This window comes from Marmota flaviventris, chromosome 4 (assembly GCF_047511675.1).
Source record: "Marmota flaviventris isolate mMarFla1 chromosome 4, mMarFla1.hap1, whole genome shotgun sequence".
Classification (NCBI taxonomy): Eukaryota; Metazoa; Chordata; class Mammalia; order Rodentia; family Sciuridae; genus Marmota; species Marmota flaviventris.
This window is the reverse complement of record NC_092501.1, coordinates 98,450,011-98,473,560: the sequence shown is the minus strand read 5'-3', so window position 1 is coordinate 98,473,560 and position 23,550 is coordinate 98,450,011. Positions and strand designations below refer to the sequence as shown.

At 34.7% G+C, this 23,550-nt stretch overlaps 1 protein-coding gene across 9 annotated transcripts in view; it reads right to left on the bottom strand.

Moving 5' to 3' along the window:
- Mycbp2 (MYC binding protein 2) overlaps positions 1-23,550 on the bottom strand; it is a 272,185-nt gene that overhangs the window by 247,579 nt on the left and 1,056 nt on the right. The window lies entirely within an intron of this gene.

Sequence of the window (23,550 nt, the reverse complement as noted above, 5' to 3'; positions counted from 1 at the left end):
GAAACTGAAAGCAAAAATTCAACAGAGAAAACCAAAGAAAAGTAATAACTGTAATAAATCTCTAGCAACACTTATAGGAAAAAATTTAAAAGCATAAATTATCAATGTGAGAAATAAGAGAGGATACATCACTACAAATATTGCCTATAAATTTGACAATATTAAACAAACAAACAAATTGCTTGAAAAAAGTTCTCAACACTAAACAAGTAAAAAACAATGTAATACATGAACAGAATTAATAAATCTTTTTAAAAAATTAAATCTCTAATCAAAATCTTATTCACAAAGTAAATTCCCACACTCATGGCTTCACTGGTAAGTTCTTCCAAACATGTAAAAGAATTTACTGGCATGTTCTTTCAAACAATATCAACCTCAGGCTAATTCTTCCAGTGACTATACAAAGAAAAAAAACACTTCCCAACTCATTTTATGAAACTAGCATAACTCTGACACCACAATTTGAAAAGGAGATTTTCAAAATGTGAAAATTTTAGCCAATGGCTCTAATTAACACAGAAGCAAAAATTCTACATAGCCAAAAAGAGGAACCAACCCAAATATTCACCGAATAGTAAATGGATAATCAAAATATCTATAACAGAATATGATTCAGCCATAAAAATGAAGTAGTGATTTTTGCTGCAACATGGAAGATGCTTAAAAACATTATGCAACATGAAAGAAACAAGGGTTACAAAAGGTCAAAATTATAAATTTCCATTTATGTAAAATGTTTATATAGGTAAATCTATAAAATCAAGAAGAAAATTAGTAATTGCCAGAAGCTAAAAGGAGAATAGGGAGTGACTGCCAATATCTACAGAAATTTTTTGGGGGGTAACAAAAATGTTCTAGTTGCACAACTTTGTTAATATATTAAAAATTACTGAGTTGTATATACATTTTAAAGGTTGAATTTTATGGTAAGTAAATTATCTCTTTATAAAAAAGTGCAAGAAAAAATCATTTAATAATCTTATTATCTAGTAATATAAAAAAGATAATATATAAGATACAAATTTCAAATAAACAATAACAGAATAAACATCAATCATTTAAACAGAAGCAGAAAAAGTTAGTTAATAAAACTCAAAAGCCACTGATGATGAAACACCTCAGTAAACTAGGAACAAAGATTATCTACAGAGACTGGGATTGTGGCTCAGCAGTAGAGTGCTTGCCTAGCACAGCCGGGACCTGGGTTCGATCATAAAAATAAAGGCATTGTGTTGTGTCCATCTACACCTAAAAAATAAATATTAAAAAAAAAAGATTATCTACAAAAAAAATCCCTATATTTAACACTAAGTTATATTCAATTATGAAAATTAAATACTCCCACAAAGTATGAGGAAAATGCAAGTATTTATACTGTCATCACTTCTACTTAACACTGTACTGAAGGTCAGTAAATGAAGCAAAAGAAACAAAAGTCTTAATGGTTGAAAGGTAAAAAGTAAGCAAGGCACAGTGGCACACATCTATAATTCCAGACTCAGGAGACAGAGGCAGGAGAATTATAAATTCAAAGCCAGTCTCCACAACTTAGAGAGGCCCTGAGCAACTTAGTGAGACCCTGTCTCAAAATAAGAACAAAAAGACTCAAGATGTGGTTCAGTGGGTCCAATCCCCAGTACAAAAATAAAAAGAAGAAGAAGAAGAAGGAAAAGTAAAGTATTTTCATTTCATTTGTACATAATTATATTTATAGAAAATGCAAAATAATTCACTAATAAAGAATTTATAAGAGAATTATAAAGGTCACTGAAATCAAAATTCAATTTTTAAAAATCAACCATTTTATTTACTAAAGTTTTTCTATAGAAGCCAGACTTATTCTCCCATGTAATTAATGTAATGATATTTCATCACTATGTTCAGAAAACTTTTACATACTTAACCTAGCATGCTAATTTGCAGGAAGAAAAGAGATTTTAACAGTTCAAATTGATTTAGGAAACAGATGAAAACAGACTTCCTATATATAGCTCAGTCTCTGCTATGATTTAGATATGAGGTGTCTCCCAAAAGCTTATGTGAGGCAATTCAAGAACATTCAGAGGTGAAATGATTGGGTTAGGAGAGCCTTACTCTAATCAGTGGTCAATCCATTGATAAGGATTAACTGAGAGGTAACCATAGGCAGGTAGAGTGTGGCTGCAAAAGGTAGGTCACTGGGGGTTTATATTTTGTTCATGATAGGGAGCTCTCTTTGCTCCCCAGTGACCTGTCCTGAGCTGCTTTCTTCCTACTTCCACCATGATGTTCTTCCTCATCTTGGGCCCAAAGCAATGGACTTAGATCTCTAAAATCTTGAGTGCCAGATAAACTTTTCCTCCTCTAAAACTTTTCTTGTTAAGTCTTAGCAGCTAAAAAGCTGACTAAAACACACTACACCTTGTCTGAAAGTCTTCACATGGGGAAAAGATATAAATAAAGATACCTTGGCAGTGGCAGAGCAGCAGATGAGAGAGGGGAATGGGGACAGGATAGAAAATGAGGGGAGAAGTCTCTGAAAAGTTGTGACTATAGACTATGCTCCATGCAGATTATACTCAAAATACAAATAGCCTAGACAAGCCACGAAAACACAAACCATGAAGCAACTGTAAAACATTCTGAAGACAACATTTCATCCCAGGTCTCAGAAAAACCCCCAGATTATAAGAGCTAACAAATAACTAGGGACAAACTCACGAAAGGTACCATGACTGAGAACAGAAGAAACAAAAAATAAACACAAACAGACCTCAGATGGTAGAATTTTCAGATGGTTTAAAAGACCACTATGTTTACCAAATTTAAAGAAATAAAATACTAAAATATCTTCAAAGAAGAGATTCCATTTGAAAAAGAATCAAACTTTTGGAAGTGAAAAATATAATAACTGAAACTAAAAATTCAATATATGTGTTTTAAAGCATACCAGACACAGCTGAATGGAGAATTTAAAATCTAGGGGGGAAATTTTTTTTTAATCTATAATTCTGCCCAGAAAGAAAAAAAGGCTGAAAATATGACTCTAGACTTTTTCAAAGTATGAAACCTCCTACTACTCATCATGCCCCCACCCCAGAAGACAGAGCCCTTACCCTAACCAACTACAACTTACCTCTCATTCACTAGACTCCATATCTCAATCACCAACCTTCAGATTTGCCTAACTACTTATATTCCCTTTCTTTACACTGTATTGCAGTCCATATCCATCATCAGAATACTGATCTAGAACTAGTTATGTTCTCTAACTATAAAAGCATGCCCACACCATAAAAAAGTTACATGTTTCTAGCCACTTCAATTCCTACTCATCAACTCAGAACAGATTTAACTATCAACTTGATAAAATGTAGACACCATTATGAATGTTTACTTTCCTTTCATCCATCTTGGCATAATCTCTACTAGGACTTCATTAATTATCCCCAGTTTCATTCTTATTCATTCAGTGATTCATTCATAATCTCGCCCTCTCTCCAATTTCTCACCTCTTTCAGCCTACTGGGCAAAAGAATACAGAATTTACAAATGGCCTGGTTCAGAAGTAGGCTCTGTCATTTACCAGCTCTGTGATCTTGGGAAAGTTACTTAAACTTTCTGTGTCTCAGTTCTTTCATATGTAAAATAGGATGAAATAGTATTTCTTTCATTGGATGATAAAGCACTTAAAAATTGTACCTAGGAGTGCTTTAAGCCAAATTATATTGTTATATTGTGTATTATGTTCTTGTACAAATATGTAACACCAATTCCATCAGTAGGTACAACTATAATGCACCAATCAAAAAAAAAAGGTGGGAAAAAAATCCAAAACAAAAGGACTTATAGTAAATATTTTTAGTAATTTTATTTATTATTATTCCCCAAAAAGAAGGCTTTGAGTCAATGATTCATGTGCAGTAGCAGTTCTGAGAGATAATTCTTCAGGAAAGGAAAATGACAAGTGAAAGAGCAAAGAGAAGGAAGTCAAGAAAGGTTACATTATAAAACCTTTTACCCAGATGTAAAAGAGCTTGACCCTACTGGACAACTCTCACAAATGGTACAGAAAATGGCTCAGAGTTATCCCAACTGTAGGTGAGAAATATGAAGTATTTACCTATCAATTTTCCATCCATTATTTGTTGAAAGCTTCTCTGAAAACACAAACTCTCCAGCATTTCTGGACTGCCCTGCCCAGAGATCAAGCATGGTACTTCTCTGACAGAAAGTCACAGATATTTACAGTAAACAGTATAAAGATAAATACCAAACGGATATAACTATGACACTAAGAATATGTGCTATAGTATCTCTAATCCAAAAGATAATTCTTTATCCCCTTCCCTAAGCTACCACTCTCCTTTCCTTTCCAACATGATTTCTAAATACCCTACTCCCTTCTTCATCTAACCTTACTATAGCACTGAAATGTGACTTCTTCAGCATTTTGTAAAAAGAAGGTGAGGGTGAATGGATGTTAGTTCATAAATGATCTCTTAATGCCAACTTTGTGATCAGGCCTCAAACCTCTGTTTAACTGACTTGAAGGAAAAGAGAGTTTGTAAGTAACAGTATGTTCATAAAGAACCCTTGAACATAATGAACATAATGTAGCTGAGACAAGATTGGGAGAACCTAAGCAGAATACTTTTCAAAACACCATCTAGAGGACGTTTAGCAACAAACTACAGGCTCCGATACGAAATGCAATTTAGGTAATATTTGAAATCACAAGACTGAACTAAACAACGAAGAAAATTTAGGACACTGTCAGTCCATTTGTTGTCACTGTGACCAAAGTACTTGACAAGAACAACTTAGAGGAAGAAAAGTTTATTTAACATCTTGATTTCAGGTCTCAGTCCATCATCAGTTTACTTCACAGCTCCGGGCATTAGATTGAGGCAAAAAAACATGGCAGAAGAGTGTGGCAATGGAAAGCTGCTTAGTACATGGCAGCCATGAAGCAGAGAGAGAAAGAAAGCAAGGATCCAGGGACAAGATATAATTCAAGGCCATGCCTCCAATGACTTCTTCTCGTCACACCCCATCTTGTCACATCTGCCTACAGTAACCACCCTGTAATCCATTCAAATTATTAATCCATCATATGGATCAATCTACTGATTAAGTTACAGTTCTCATAATCTGATCATTTCACCTCTGAACATTCCTGCTTTGTCTCATATATATAAGCTTTTGGGGGATACCTCATATCTAAACTACAAAATACCAAGAATGTACTCCTAAAAAACAAGTTCCTCATTCCTTTGCATCTTCAAGAAAGGCATTTTCCTTTCTATATTTGAAATCTAGTTACCTATTTATATAAATATTCCTTCTTCATTTTCTAACACCAAAATATCTCTAAATCCACTCTATTCCATCAGTATCTAATGCCTTTTCTGAGTTTATTTTTACTGCAATTGCTTCTTTGAAAGTGCCCTGCTTTGGGGATCTGCTCCTTTTGATTCCTCTTCTACAATGCTACTAGGGATCTGTTCAAACTGAAAGTTTAATTATATCACTACATTACCTAAAAACCTATGATGGTTCCACACTGTTGTCATATAAAGCAATATCTGGAACAAAATAATCTGGTCCTAACATATCATTCTAGTCTCATCTCCTACCCACTTAATTCTCATTCACTAGCTCCCCAAATTTCAGTTATTGCCAATATTTGTGTTGATTTTACCTGAATCTACAATGTACCTACACTGAAGTACCTACCTCCATTTATCTCAAGGGCCAGCAAATTATGGTTCAAAGTCCAAATCTAATCTGTCACCTCTTTTTGTAAACAAAGTTATACACAGCCATGCTCACCTGTTTACATATCGTCTACCAATGCCTTCAAACAAAAACAGGGTGAAATAGTTAAAACAGAGACTGCATGGCCACAAGGCTTAAGTATATGATTATATACATATGTCACTGCATATATGCCATATGTATACACCATAAAGAATACTTATGTGCCATTAATGTGTGATTTTATATACAAAAGATAGCAAACAGTATCAGGTGTGATAAGTAGATCCCCAGAGGAAAATAAGAGACTGGGTCTCAAATAACATGAAGAAATAAAGACCCAAACTTGCCAAATTAAATAATGATCATCACACAGATTTCAACAGCTCAATGAACACCAAGTAGGATAGGATAAAGCACACACACACACAAAAAAAAAAAATCCCAATTTTGCCAATGTGATCAAATTGCTAAAAATCAAAGAGAAAATAAAAAATCACAAAAGGAGCTAGAAAGAGTATTCTGATTTCAGCAAGATGGCATAAACAAAAGACAGCTTATCTTCCCCACTGTTTATAACTAATACTTTGGGCAAAGTACAAAAAGAGAGGAAGAGAGAAAGGAGAAAAAAACTTATTTGGGGACTCTGAAAAACAAAAAACAGATTGTGGAAAGGAGTCAAACTTGAAAAAGCAACCCATAGGAGCATGAATTTCCCAAATTTTTTTTTTTTCTCCTTTCTCTAAAATTTTGCCTACAGGCCAGAAAGTAATCACTGCCCTATAAGGCAACACTCTAGCAGCTAAAAATCCAAGAGAAATCTCTTTCTGGCCAGGGGCTCCTGCATGCTGGAGAATGTGAAGAAGCCCCTTTTCCCACTTCCTCTGGCCAAAAAAGAAGATTTCTCTTAGAAATTTCTGAAGGAATTTCAGAAGGAAATTCTGAAAAGAGAAAGACAGGGAAAGAGACAAATTAATCCTGTCCATAAACACACATACACATTTTGGACTTACACTGGAGTTGCACAAGTAGTAGTCAAACCATATCAACCGCAAATTAATATTTGAACCACCATTGCAGAAGGCAAGACCAAATTTGTTGTCGGAACCTAAATGAGCTGATGATCTGCTAACTGAAACAACAAAAAACAATATTCTCCAGGGAATTATAATATAAGCCCAGAAGACTACAAAATATTTAACATCCAAGATACAACCCAAAATTCTTACAATAAAAAGAGAAAACTGTGGTTGATTTCAAAAGAAGAGACAATCAAAAGATGCCAACTTTAAGATAATCCACGTTATAGCTAAAAATAACTTTAGAGTAACAACTATAAATATGCCCCATCAAGTGAAGGCAAAGACAACTGAAGTGCATCGAAAGAAGTTCTCAATTAAGAAAATTACTTTTAATTAGATTGAATATAACAAGTAAAATAAAAAATTTACTTCATGATTCAATAAGAAAATGGAAATGAGAATTCAATAAGAAAATTTTTTAAATTTTAAAAATTCAATAAGAAAATGGATCAATAAAAATACCTAATCTAGCTGGATGCAGTGGTGCATGCTTGTAATTCAATGACTCAGAAGGCTGAGCAGGAAGATTACAATTTCAAGTCAGCCTCAGACTCTTAGAAAATTTAAAATTTTATGGTAATTGTACTGGAATTGCTTTTTATAGTCCCCAAGTAATTTTTTCTTTCTCTGTGTGTGCGCACCGCAAAGTATCTAGTTGTAAACAATGGATAACAGATAAAAATTAGAGCAGAACATCTTTTAAAAATGGCAGGAAAAAATCCTAAAACTGATGAAAGACACACATGTACATATTCAAGAATTTCCGCATTCTTCAAAGAGGACAAACACAAAGAAAACAATGGCTAGACACATTAAATCAAACTGCTAAACAGGAAACAAATTCTGAAAACAGATAGAGAAAAATAACAAAATGTACAGGAGAACAGTTCAAGTTGCCAAAAATTTCTTGTCAGAAACCATAGAAATGAAAAGCCTAACAGTTTACTATAGTGCTAAGAGGAAAAAAGCACCTACTCAGAATTCTATGTCCACCTAAAATATCCATTGGGAATGAAAGCAAAGACATTCTCATAAAAACAAAGAAAGTTTATCCCCATCTGACTGCTGTACAAGAAATGCTATTGTAAACATTAAGCTGAAATGAAATGTATCTTCAGGATTGAAAGAAGAACCACAGAAATAATAAATATACAGGTAAACAAAATAAAAAACATTTTTCTTTCAGTTCTTTAAAATATATGACTGTTACAAGCAAAAATGATAATATCATATGGTGAAGTTTTCAAAGCATGTAGCCACAATATATGACCATACACATCAGTTGGGGAGGGAGAATAAAAAGATGTATATGGTAGAAATATTACTCTTTTTTCAGTGAAGCAAAACAACAATAACTCTAGGCTGTGAAGGGTTCGGTACGTATATTATAATTCCTAGAGCATAAAAAATTAACATAGGAGATATAATTTAAAAGACTGTTAATAAAATGTGAAAAAAGAATCCAAAAACCACCATGTGACCCAGCTATCCCACACTTTGGTTTATACCCAAAGGAATCAGCATACTACAGTGACACAGCCACATCAATGTTTATTATAGCAGCTCAATTCACAACAGCTAAACTATGGAACCAACCTACATGCTCTTCAACAGATAAATGGATAAAGAAAATGTGGTATATATGCACAATGGAATATTACTCAGCCTTAAAGAAGAATCAAATTATGGCATTTGCAAGGTGAATGGATGGAGCTGGAGAATATCATGCTAAAAAAACTAAAGGCCAAATGTTTTCTACGATGTGTGAATGCTAATTTACAATAAGAGTGGGAGGGCTAGGGAAGAACAGAGGTAGTTTGGATTGGGCAGAGAGAGAGCAGTAAAGGGAGGGAAGGGTGTAGGGAAAGGAAGGACAGTAGAATGAATCAGATATTATTATCTTATGTGCATACATGATTACATGACTGGTGTGATTCTATATTAGGTACAACCAGAAGAATGAGAAGTTATACTTCATTTATATATGATATGTCAAAATGCATTCTACTATTACTCAGCATTACAGAGAATAAAATCATGGCATTTGCAGATAAATGGATGAAGTTGGAGAATATCATGTTAAGTGACATAAGCCAATCCCAAAAAACCAAAGGCCAATATTTTCTCTGATAAGTGGGTGCTGATCCATAATGGGGGTGGAGGGAGGAAGAATGGAGGAACTTTGGATAGGGCAAAGGGAAGGCAGGGAAAGGGATGGGACATGGGGTAGGAAAGATGGTGGAATGAGATGGACATCATTACCCTAGGTACATGTATGAAGACACAAATGGTGTGGCTCTACTTTTATACAACCAGAGAAATGAAAAATTGTGCTCCATTTGTGTACTATGAATTGAAATGCACTCTGCTGTAACATATAACAAATTAGAACAAATAAATAAAGAAATAATAAAAACTTTAAAGTGGGGCTGAGGTTGTGGCTCAGCAGTAGCGTACTCGCCTAACATGCATGAGGCACTGGGTTCCATCCTCGGCACCAAATAAAAAATAAAATAAAGGTTATTGTGTCCACTTACAACTAAAATACAAATATTTTTTTAAAATAAAATAAATTAAAAATAAAAATAAAAAATGCATTCTACTGTTATGTATTAACTATTAGAACAAAATTTTTAAAATAATCCAAAAGAAGACAGAAAAGGAGAAAAAAACAAAGGACAAAGAGTTAAATAAACATTAGACAATCATATCACTAACTTAATTACATTAAATATAAATAATCTAAATGCTTCAATTAAAGGGCAAAGTCTCATAGAGTACTTCTGTTTTATAAGCGTTTGCAGAGTACTTTTGTTTTATGAGAGGATGGGCAAGGTAATATACATACTCTGCCCATTCGAGAGAAATTATAAATATAAAAATACAGACCAGTGAAAATTAAATGAACAGAGAAACATAAATATGCAAAAAGTAAGCATAAGAAATCCTGAAGGGCTATTTTATATTAGAAAAATAAATTGATCCCATAGAATATTACTGGAGAAAAACAGAGATATCACAATGAAAAAAATACATTGGTAATTTTTAACAATTATCAATGTATACAAAGCTAATAATAGAGACAAAAGCAAAAATTGACAAAATTAAAAGGCCACAAATTTGTAGGTTTTAATATTTCTCTCTATTTTATACAACTAGACAAAGAAAATACAGACAAAATATCCAAACAACACTATCATCCAACTTTGTATAATTGATATTCATAGAATTCTAAATCCAAATATGACAGAATATACATTCTTTTCAAGCACCCTTACAGTACAATCACCAAGACAAACATATACCTGGGAACCAACATTTTTTAATGTTAAAAGATCAAAATGTGCATTAGAAAGTTACATATATACACAACACACAAATATATATAAGAAAACACCAAATATCTGAAAATTGAATAACTCTAAATAATGTATAAATCAATTAAGATCACAAAGAAAATTAGACAATTGTGTATGTGTATGTGTGGTGCTAGGGATCAAACCCAGTGCCTCATGCTTGCTATGCAAGCGCTCTACTTCAGAGCCACAACCCCAGCCCAACAATATTTTGAACTAAATTAAAAATACACATCAAGTAAAATGTTTGGTATGCTTCTCAAGCAGAACTTTGATAAAAATTAATGGCTTTAAATATTTATATTAAGAAAGAAAAATCTAAAATATAAGTGACTCTAACTAATAAAACTAGGAAGGGGAAAAAAAAAGCTAAGCAAACTCAAAGTAGAAAGAAGCAAATTTAATGATAAGAAGAAAGTCAACAAAAAAAAAAAAAGAAAACAATCAATAAAATACAAAAGATAAAGTCAAAAGCTGGTTCTTCGCAGTTATAAATAAAATTGACTAACTGCCAGCTAGAATGATAAAGTGGTGGAAAAAAAACAATGACAAAAATATCATCATAAAAGAAAAAGGAGCCATCACTACAGATCACATAGACATTAAAAGAAAAATAAAGGAACACTATAAATGACTCTGGACTCACAAATATGATAATCTAGATAAAATAGAATAATTCCTTGAAAGAGACAATCTGTCAAAACTCACAAAGAAATAGGTAAGCTTAACTGTCTATACTATTTGAAGAAAGTGAATCAATCATAAATCATAAATCAATCAAAATAAAAAGCCCCACAAGTTCATTAGTGAATCCTATCAAACTTTTAAGGAAGAAATCATACAAATTATCTACAATATCTTTCAGAGGACAGAATCAGAAGGAATACTTCCCAAATTATTTTACAAGGATAAAATAACTCTAATATTAAAATCAAAGACATTACAATATCTAAAGACTATAAATCAGTCTCTCTCATGAGAGCAGTTCCAAAAAATCCTCAGCAAAATGTTGGCAAATCAAATCTTTCAATATATAAAAAAAAAAAGTTAGATGCAACCAAATCAGATTTATCCAGGTATACAATGTCTGAAAAAAATTAATGTAATCTATCACATCAACAGGCTAAAAATGATAAGCTGCAGGATCATATCAATAGATGCAGAAAAAGGATTTGACAAAAGCCAACCTCTCTCTGGTGATAAACATAGCTCAGTGGTAGAGCACTTGCCTAGCATGTGTGAGGCACTGGGTTTGATTCTCAGCACCACATATAAATAAATAAAGATCCCCCAACAACTAAAAAATATTTAAAAAAAAAAAAAAAAACTCTCAGCAACCGGAAATCAAGGGGCAATGCCTCAATGTGATAAAGAATAACTACCAATAACCCTACTGCTAGCTGGGCACAGTGGCACATGCCTATAATTCCAGCTTCTTGAAGACTGAAGCAGGAGGCTCTCATGTTCAAGGCCAGCCTGACAACTATTGAGACCTTGCTGCAAAATAAAAAAATAAAAGGGCTGAGAAGTAGTTCAGTGGTAGAGTAACCCAGGGTTCAATCCCCACTATCACTACAACAAAAATAACCCTACTGCTACATCCACTTCATGATGAAAAATTAGAAACTTTCTCAGTAAGATAAGGAACAATGTAGGCATGGATGTATTCCCTCTCCATTCTTTATCAACATCAGACTAACAGTCTAAGCTAATAAAAATTAAAATAGAAATAAAAAAAGAAAAGGAAATGAAAAATATACAGATTGGGAAGGAAAAAATAAGCTGTTTGAAAATAACACGATTGATTACAGAAAATCCAAAAGAAGAGATTAAAAACTCGAGTAATAAGAGATTATAGTACAGTTGCATGATACAAGGTTAATTTACAAAAGTCAATTATTTTCCTATTCCAACAATAGAGTTTGAAATTTAAAAATATATATATATATTCATATTACCAGCCAAACAATGAAATACAGAGGCATAAATCTAACAAAATATGTACAAAAGCTATATGAAGAAAATGAGAAAACTCTGATGAAAGAAATCAATAACAACTAAATAAATGGAGAAATATCTATAATTGTAGATAGGAGGGCTAAATATTATTAAACTGTCAGTTCTTCTCAATCTGATCTGTAGATCCAATGCAATCCTAATAAACACCCAAGAAAGTTATTTTGTAGATTTTGACAAACTGATTCTAAAGTTTATATGAAGATACAAAATACTCAGAATAGCCAACACAATATTGAAGGGGGAAAAAAAAGTTAGAGGACTGACAATACCCAACTTTAAGAATTATAAAGCTACAGTGTTGTGTTGATTAAAAAAATAACAAATAGATCAATGGAAGAGATTAGAAAATCCAGAAACAGACCCACCTAAATACAGTCAATTTACACTTTGACATTTGACAAAGGAGCAAAGGCAAGACAATAGGTGGGTGTCATAAATTAATCTTTTCAACAAATGATGATATACAACTCAATATCCAAATGCAAAGAAATGAATCTAAATATAGATCTTATACCCTTTCCAAAAATTAATAACACAAACTGTAAAATGGAATAGTCATGTGACTCCAAACATGACATCCTGGAAAAAGCTAAACTATAAAGACAGTTTGGGGGGAAAAAAAAAAATCAGCCAGTGGTGGCAACGCAGGCCTATCTGAGGCAGGAGGATTGCAAATTCCAAGCCAGCCTCAGCAACAGCAACATAGTGAGGCCCTAAGCAACTCAGTGAGAACCTGTCTCAAAATAAAAGAGCTGTGGATGTGGCTCAGTGGTTAAGCATCCCTGGGTTCAAGCTCCAGTACAAAAAAAAAAAAAAAAATCAGTGGTTGTCTGATCTTGAAGGAAGGGTAAGATAATATAATATCCTGGGCAGGCTAAATAGTCCGTATGATACTATAATGATGGATACATGTCATTATATATTTGTCCAAATACACAGAATGTACAACACCAATAGTAAACCCCAATGTAAATTACTGACCTTAGTGATTATGATGTGTCAGTGTACATTCATCTTTGGTAAAAATATATATTATGACTTTGGTGGGAGAAGTTGATAATGATAGACACTATGCATTTGTGCAGTCAGGAGTAGGTGGGAAATCTATGTGCCTTCTTCTCAAGTTTGCTATGAACCTAAAACTGCTCTAAAATAGTTTTTATTAGAAATGAAATTATTGTCATAGAACTCACAGACATTAAGGAAAATAAAAGAACATTATGGACAACTTTAAGCCAAAAATTTAGATGAAATGGGCAAATTCTCAAAACACAGGCACATAAGCTACTGAAGTTGACATGAGAGATAAAAAAAATTTGAATATCTTGATATCTATCAAAGAAGGTTGTCAAGTTTCCTCCAAAGGAAAAATCCATGACCAGATAATGGCCCTGGTGTAGTCTATCAAATATTCAAGAAGAAAGAAGAAATGACATCAAACCTAAACAAACATTTTAATAATACAAAGGAATTATTAATCAATTTATTTAATTTATTTTGCACTGGGGATTGAACCCAGGATCACTTTCCCACTTACCTATATCCGCAGCCTTTCCTTTTTTTTTTTTTTTTTTTTTTTTTTTTTTTGATAGATCTCACTAATTTGCTTAGGGCCTTGCTAAATTGCTATGTCCTTATACTTGCAATCCTCCTACCTCAGCATCCTGAGATGCTGGAATTACAAGTGTGCACCACCACATCTGGCCCAGTTCATTTTATGAGGTAAGTGTAATACTAAAATTTGACAAACATTACCAAAAAGATGGCTACTCAGGAGGCTAAGGAAGAAGGATCACAAGTTCAAGACCAGTCAGGCAGCTTAGCAAGACCCTGTTTCAAACAAATTTTTAAAGAGCTGAGAATTTAACTCAGTAGCAGAATATCTGCTTAACATGCACAAAGTCCTGTCTTCAGTTCCTAGTACTGTTAAAAAATATTACTAAAAAAGAAAATAAAAAGATTATGACCAATATCCTTTATAAATACAAACATGAAAATTCTTAATAAAATATTAGCAAATCAAATTTAATAATTCAACCTATACAAATAAGGTTAGCCCAGGAATATAAGGCTAAATCAATGTTCAAAAATTAACAATTCAATTTTCTTCTTATCCCTTTAATATATGATCATTTCAATAGATGCAGAAAAGCATTTAACAAAACCCAATGGGCATTTATGATAAAAACTATGAGCAAAGTTAGAATAGTATAGAATTTCTAGAATTGATGAAAACCATCAAAACACCCACAGCTAACATCACACTTAATGATGAAAGACTGAAAACTAATAGGCAGAAAATCCAAAAGATAACACAGAACATCCCAGAGAATCTACAAAACCATTAATGAATAAGTTTTGTAAGGTTACAAACACAAGGTCAATTTACAAAAGTTCATATGCTAGTATTAACAACTAAAAAACAGGGGGGAAAAGTTATAGAAGCACTAAAAAGCTATAAAACATCCCCACCAATCAGTTCATACAGGACAAGGTGACTCTCTTCAGCCAAAGACTATATACCCAAAGAGCACACAAATTAGAGTTTTCATTCAACAAAAGCTCTCACTGGAGGATGGAATGAGTTCCTCAGTTCTGGAGAGGAGATCTGGGTTCCACTCCACAGTATTCACTACAGTCCACCTACTAGGATTCATTTATTTCAAATAAATACTGGAAAGTTTCTCTAGGACTTTGGTTAGTTTCATTTCCTGGGGAAATTTTCCAGAGGAAGTTAAGTGGGACGTTCTGCTCCCCAAAGATAGTTTCAAGAGCAAACTAACATTGACAATTTCTCTGACAATTTTTCCAATGTTATGGAAGATTCTCTTTATCTCTGGCTAGCATTCCTGCTAGTCCAAATCATTTGACTGACCTCATGTAGTGGTCATCAGGACTTTCTCATGTCCCTTTACCATCATCATTGGACAAGGAGGTATCAAGAGATATTCCTCAGATCACCTACATACCAAACATCTGTGCTCTACTGTGTAACAGCAGTCCTTCTTCCTCCAGATAAACAGGTATATCACCCCTACCCAGAGACTTCTTTCTGTAGAAAAGAAGACTCACATCTTTGCAGAAGCTGTAGCTTCAATTATAATAGGATTCTTGCAGCATCTTCTACTGGAAATGTTTCTCATCTGATAACAGTATCCTTTATTTCCCTAGCAGTCAGAGCTATGGAGATGAGAAGCATAGATTTCCCAGGTGTATCATGGAGAGTGATCTTAAGTAGAGCCACTCCTATTTTTCATGTGTTCCTTCTTAAGATTAGAAGCATGGGAGGATAGCACCCCATCCTTGTAGGATATTAGGTCCAAGCTCCAGGATATCATTATCAGTTCTTCCATCAAAAGAGATTTTAATAATCTATTAAGTCAGCAGCTTCTGGCTGGTATGGTACATGATGAGATAAATGGATCTCATGAATCCTTCTTTGCTATAAAGTGGATCCCTCATCTCAAATGATCCATGTACTTAGCTAGTAGTGTTGGATGAATCCTACAAGCTGGAAAAATACACTCATACTCAGAAAATATGTCAAATCCAGTCAAAATGAACCATAATCCTTTCCAAGGTATAAGAAGTGGTTGATCTCCTTGAAGGTTGTTCCCTGCTGCTGTTAGGCTAGACATTCAATAGCAGCAGCAGTTGCTACACCACCATTGACAAACAGAAACCCTCTATTGAACTCATGCACAGCCATCATCAGTAATTTTTCTACATACTCACAGACCAAAAAAATTATCTAACAGTAATATTTATAAAATAATTAGATACAAATAATTAATAATAATTTATGTGCTATCACTTTAGTGGTTCTTTGAAAAAGGACACACATAATTTGAAACAAAATATACTTTTCATTCTTAGACAATGACAACTACTTAATTATAGGACATTTACACCTGTTGGGCAACGTAAAAACTTCTAAAACTTAGAATCTGAGATTAAACATGCCACAGTCTTTTGATGTTCCACATTTCTGTACATGATATATATCACAGCAACCAACTTCACAAAAATATGACAATATTGAAAGGAATGTAGTATGATCGAATGTCAAAAACTTTTACTACCTCAAGCTAATAGTTTATGACAGATGTTACCATGTTTCTTTTGAAATTCTGAAATAGTAGATGACATTCCATTGCATTTGCTGTGGTGCACTGAGGTGCCTTGGTGCAGTTGGAAATCAGTGTACATGTGTGTCTGTGTGTGTGTACAGTTCCTTCCTCCCTGGGTCCAGCACCTACAAGTAGATTTGTTGAAAATTAACTCTAGTTATTGGTTAATCTTCATGCAAGCACCCTTTAGCCAGCAGAAGTAGGCCAATTTGAAAGCCCCCAGGGTTCAAGCAAATTTGGGGGTTCATAGTTTTCAAGTGCATCAATTTAGATATCTCAGCCTAAGGGCGAGGGGTGCATCCTTTCCTAACCAGAATAGTGACCCTGGCATTAACAGAGGGTCAGTGTTGTGAATTAAACATACCCTGGACCTTTGCTATCCTTACAATTTAGCCTCTTTCCTCCTACTGGAGGTTTTCCTTTATATGCTGCTAATAAAAATGTTTCTTTTTACATTTTTCCCCAAATTATCTTCAGCTTTTCATCATCTTTCTCCAACCCATCAATGTTGCTCACCAATACCCCTCTCATTACATTGTCCTAATAATAAATAACTTCCCTGACTCTCTCAAAAGCCCAAGATAGTGTTCCACTTCCACAGAAAATGCATTCCAATTCACACCAGTGAAAATTCTAACAGTGGAACAGCCACAGTACTTGCCAAGGATTAACAGCATCAGGTCTCCACTGATACTTCAGATGGGGTTCTCATTGCCAGCCAGTACATAAATCTAGCTCCAAAGTCAGTCAGTCTGTGTCTCTCTCCCTCTCTCTCTCTCTCTCTCTCTCTCTCTCTCTCTCTCTCTCTCTCTGGTAGGACTAGGGATTGAACCCAGAGATACCTCTGAGTTACATCCTATCCCTTTTTATTTTTTTCCTTCAAGACAAGGTCTTGCTAAGTTGCCCAGGCTAGCCGCGAACTTGCAATCCTTCTGCCTCAGCCTTCCCAACTGCTGGGATGACAGGTCCACTGCAAAGTGTCATTTTGAAATCTACTTCCTCAGAATATTCCTGGTACCACCTGGGTAGAGTCCCTCAGAAAAGACTAAAATGAAGATGTGCACATTCAGAAATATATTGTGGAGTGCTCTCAGAATCTACAGCTGTGAGGCAATGAATGGAGTAGGACTGAGCAGTCAAATGAGCTGAACTATGATGTAGTCACAGCAAGAGCTTGACAAGTCCCAAGAAGAACTAGGGTGAAGGGATGGGCTTTCAAAGTTACCTTGCCTTAGGGCAAAAGAGCCAGGCATTTATACACCTACATGGAAAAGACACTGGCTTTTTTTTCCACTGGCAAGTGAAGGCTTGCCTTTGGGAGAGGAAGCTGGGTTAGCTCAAGGCAATGCCTGGGGAAAAAAAACTCAGCTATAATTAGCTTTAGCTACTAATATTCCCATAAAGCTAGAGGAAAATGTGCTAAACTGGGTATGGAGAGAGATCTGGGGCCTAGTAGCACCTGCCACACCACCACTGGACTATGACAGCAATTGGGTTAGTGAGGGAAGGCAGTTAAGCATTTGCTCTGCTTTCTTAGGAGAAACTACAGTTGATAAGAGTAAATTTTTCTTTACAAAAGAGCTCTAGCTAACAAACATAGAAGGAATAATAAAATTATAGGGAAAATTATCATTTTTAAATCCCTAATAAAATTACTGACTCAGGCAAGGATTATTAAAGGATGCTAAAACCATTAGGTGAAAGATATTTAGTGTGCTGAAGTCATTAGCCCATGATTATGTGCTCCTTACAAATGGAAAAAGCATACATCTACAGAAGTAAGGTCTAGTGGGTACCATGTTACCCAAGTAATCAGACTCAGCACCATTTTATAGTGAAATAAACTGACAACCTCTGATGGAAGCAACACACAGTATTCAACATTATATACAAAATATCCTTGCTAAAAATGTCTAAACAAAATCTAATGAAACCTTAAGAGATGAACAGTAGCTGGGGCCCTGCCCTTAAGGAGCTAAATTTATATGACATTATAGAAAATATTAGTGACAAAAAGTGGTCATGATAGCCAGGGGTTAGAAGGAAGGACTAAAGAAACATTCCGAAGTGATAGAGATGTTCTATACTTGACTATGATGATGGTTCCAAGATTCTTCAAATGAATATTTAAAGAGAGTGTACTTTATGCATACTTTAGTATACATAAATTAAACCTCAATTAACCTTACTAACCCCTCCCCCAACATCCTGCAAATTTAGTCTGTTTTTGAGAAAAACATGAGACCATTCTGTTGTTTTGTTTTTTAGTGTCAGGGATTAAATCCAAGGGCCCTTAAGCACTGAGCCACATCCCCAGTACTTTTTATTTTTAATTTTGAGGCAGGGTCTCACTAAGTTGCTTAGGGCCTCACTAAATTACTGAGACTAGCTTTGGACTTGTGATCCTCCTGTCTCAGCCTCCAAAGTCGCTGGGATTATAGGCGTGTGCCACCACACTGGGCTTATTCTGTTGATTTTTAAACAAACATTGTAAAATGTGAAAGTATTTTTAAATTAACATTTTTATTTTCTTTTTAAGACCCCAAACAAGACTGTTCTCTTTTTTGAACTGAGAAACTAATTCATTTCACATTTCTACCTTCCATATGCCAACAGAGCAGTCTTTGAATTAACATTGAATCATACATTGTATAGGACTCCACAGATGTAATAACTATATCAAGAAAATTACTACCTATTCATAAATACATCCTACATCACTTCTTAATACACTACTATACTCCAGATCATTTACAACCGCAAGAATGGTGAGTTACACACCATGTCAGTATGATGTCAAAATACATTCTTCTGTCATGTATAACTAAAAAGAACAAATTAAAAAAATAAAATAAAGGGCTGGGGATGTGGCTCAAGTGGTGGCATGCTCGCCTAGCATGCATGAGGCACTGGGTTCGATTCTCAGCACCACATAAAAATAAAATAAAGATACTATGTCCACCTAAAATTTAAAAAAAATAAAATAAAATACACTCCGATTTTCCTAGCTCAAAACCATCAGGGTTAGCCAGGCTTGGTGGCACATGCCTATAATACCAGTGGCTTAGAAGGCTAAGGCTGAGGATCTCGAGTTCAAAGCCAGCCTCAGAAAAAGTGAGGTGCTACTAAGCAACTCAGTGAGACCATGTCTCCAAATAAAATATAAAATAGGTCTGGGGATGCGGCTCAGCCATGAGTGCTCCCACTACCAAAAAAAAAAAAAAAAAAAGTCAGGGTCTTGATTAGCACTTCCTGAGTAAAATCTAATTTTATTTTATTTTATTTTTTTAGTTGTTGACAGACCTTGTTTTATTTATTTATGTGTTGCTGAGAATTGAACTCAGTGTCTCACACTTGCCAGGCAAGCGTGCTACCGCTGAGCCACAGCCACAGCCACAGCCCTAAAACCTAATTCTTAACTTGCTCTTCAAGATGTCCTGCACTCCTGCACTTTTAGCCAAAGCCTCCATTTTCAGAATGAATTCCCTCTCCTCTCCCTCTTGATACCTACAGCATTAACAAAAATCTCACCATTACCTACCCACAAACTGCTTTTTCATCTCTACTTATACATTTGAGCATAATAGGTTATGCTTTCTCAGCTACTTCATTTAACACTTTCACAAAAGTATCTGCTTCTGTGTCTTTCACTCCTAGATAGAAAATACACTCAAATCTAGGAACAGGAATGTATAAATCTTTATAAGACCAACAATTAGGGCTAAGTAATAATCCCTGAATATTTGTTAGATTAACTGACTATTTAACCTCTTTCAACTAGAATCCCATGTGCCTGTAGGATGGGCTCAAATACCATTTCTAACAAGAAAAAAAAAATAGATGAAGGAACTACGTTGGTTTAAATAGCTTAGACAAGAAAAGCAATTCCCCATTTTGGTCACAATCTCCTTTATTGTTTCCACTAACTTTGTTCTACCACTTCAAAACCCAGATATCCTGACTCCTCTTTATCCCATAGTCTATCAGCTCCTTCCTGGCATTACTGTTCTTTTCACCAAATAGTCAAACACTGTTACCAAAAACCTTCAATGTCTATTTTTCTTTGACTTCCAGTCACACTTTAACCTTGAAACAATCAATTAGAAGTTATTCCATGTCTCCTTTGAGTGTAAAAGTTTATGATTGAAATTTTAACATTTTATAGGCACTTACCATGTGTGGGCACAATGTCCTTTGCAAAACCCTATGTTACATGTAAAGAAACAGACAAAGAAAACCTCTTAACTTGCCCAATTCAACACATTAAAAAAAGTAAAACTGGCATTTGAACTAAGGCAGTCAGCCTCCGTAGCTCTAACATCCAGCCATTGAGCTATGATGCTTCCGAAATGCAAGGCTATCCCACTTACACTCAGAACTGATCAAACAATCCTTTCCTGTCAACCCTTTCCCCAAAAGAATGTTCCAATTTTGATAAGTCTCATTCATTCAAAAACATATTTTCTCAGTCACCGAATGAGTTATTTCCACATTCAACGCTGTCATTGAGACCAAAAGCAAGAGTAAAAAACAAGATCCTTGTCTTCAAGTCCTCAAAGCCCTCACTCTCAGCAAACAAATCAAAACTAGTATTTGCATTTTACATGGAAGTTACACAATGTACTCAAAGTTTCATAACTAGCAAATAATAGAGCCAGGATTTAAAACCAGTCAGCATCAGAGTCCAAGTTTGTTAGTATGTCATCAAGGTCACAGATATTCCATTAGGCTTTAATCATTCCGTTTCTCAACCCCACACTACTAAAATACAATCTATACTGATTAATTCATTCAACTGTGGTTGGAAATTCACTCCCCATGTTTTTGTTCCTTGTACATAACATGCTTGTTCCCATCTCAGAACCTTTATAATTTCCTAAACACTCTTCCTCTAGATCTGCCTCCTCATGACTATATTTCAACTTAAACACCAGCTATCAAAGATCTTTCACAATCATGTCCCTTAAAACAACCCAACTACAAATGCTCTATCACATGAAACTGGCCGCATTTCCTACATAGTTACCTGTCACTAACTGAAATTACCAGTTTCTATTTCTCCCACTAGAGTGGAAGTTCTAAGACAGTAGAGACCTTATTTATTGAGCTCACTGCTACATCCTCAGCCCCTACGATGGTGCCAGGCACACAGTAGGCCCTTTATATTTACAGGATGAATGTCACAAAAACGTGCTAGACATTCAGATTACCAAAATGAATGAATATGGCTCCCATCCTCCACAAACTCCCAGTCTGTATATTTTCTCCCTGACTAAATAAAGACCAGCCCCTAATTCTTCTCAAAAAACTAACTTTCCTCTATCAGCTTAAACTTGCTCCTGAGATATTCCACTGACATGTTTCTATCAATTATCCCCCCCTCAATTCTTTAATCTCTCCCTCTCCACTTACCCTCCCATATTTTAATACCCTACCAGCCTCCAACACTTCCTCATTCTTTCTTCAATCCTGATCTCCCCCAGGCTATTCCCATTCACTCCTCACCCCATCCCTCTAGTATAATCTTTTCCTAAAACTTCTCAGTGACCTAGAATGTGTGATTAACTTTCTTCAGCACTTTCCATCTATTTTCCTAGGGCCAGAGATGTTATCCTCTCTTGATTCTCTTTTTAATTTTCTGATCTCTTTTTCTGTTTCCTTATCTTCTTTCTCTCACACCTTCAAACTTTTTGATCACTAAAACTCCATCTATCCTCATTCCATTCTCTAACTAAAGCTTTAAACAAATAATTATATCACGCATTAAGCTCTTCTTTTCCATTCACCTTTAATAAGAAATGTGATCGAATCCTTAATCAAACTTCAATAAAGAGTAGCTGCAAGCTAAAACTTAGAAAAAAATAAGGCAAACTATCATAAACAATAATGTTATAAACAAGCATTAGTAGATAATATCAATATCATAAGTCTGGCTTCAGTATTTCTTGAAATACCTAAACCAAAGTGATTTCTCATCACTTTGTACCAAAATAAATCAAAGACTAAAGATCATTCACAAATTTTATGTACATGATTAACCAATATTAATCTTGTCTAATAACTGTTAATAATTTCTAGATCCACAGAAATCACATTATTGTACAAATAAAGTAGTTGAAGGTCAAAACAGGAATATACCAGTCACAAATTATTGTATAAGTCTGGGGAAAAAAACATAAAAAAATAATTTTAAACCTTTGAGAGATATAATAATTTTTGAGTGTCACAATTCAGAGACTTGAAGCTCAAAACTATACCTAATTATCAGAGCAAACTCTGTGGTTTTGTGTTATTTTCAAAAAACATTAGCAAGAAACAGACTTGCACCATTCTGGCTTTCATTCTAGATAGCAAAGGGCAGTTACACATCTTTACATATCCATATGATAAAATTATTCATGTGCTCGATTCCATAAACAATCATACACATGAGAAAAGACGGGTGTGAACAAAGCTCCATCTTCACAACTGTCTCAATGGAAAAGCACAATGCATACTGATAAACTACAAATACCTGACTTACAGCCTAACCACTCCGGAATGGAAGAAAAAAGAGATCTGGTTATTGCCTAATACACTGCACATTCAGTAATACTGTATACTCATTTGACAAAACCCTACTATGCTTTCCTAATGCACTGCAACAAGCTGTGGGAAGAAATGAAGGCAACTCCCAATTATCACTGTGAAAGCTGCTGAAACAAGTCAGTCACCATCCTTCAGGGTGTGTGGCAAGTAAGGGCATGGGAAAGAAAACAATGGGAGAGCCCTTGGCAAAAAAAGGTACCCACATTTAAAGAAAAAGAAAATGAAAGTGAATGAGCATCTACATTGAGGAAGCTAAAGGTGCAGGCTTTAAAAGAACAAGATCTAGGAGCTAATCAAATTTTCTAACTGATAGCAGTTGTACATTATACCAGCTGTCATATTTTGAAGTTTTTCAGCTTTCCTTTTTCCCACAAAATCCCCTCTACTCTATAAGTACCAGAGGAAATAGAACAGAAAATGAAGGGAAATGGCCGATGGGATATAAGAACACAAGAGCAGCTACAAACACATTTCTAGAAGGCCAAAGGCCCAGTTACCTAAATACAGCTCTAAAAATCTTTATTAGACACTTTCTCATCTACATATCTACATAAATCTCCATCTGCAACTCTTACTCATAAATCTCTTAAAACGAAACGTCTAGCCTGATAATCTAAAACTCATCCTACAAAT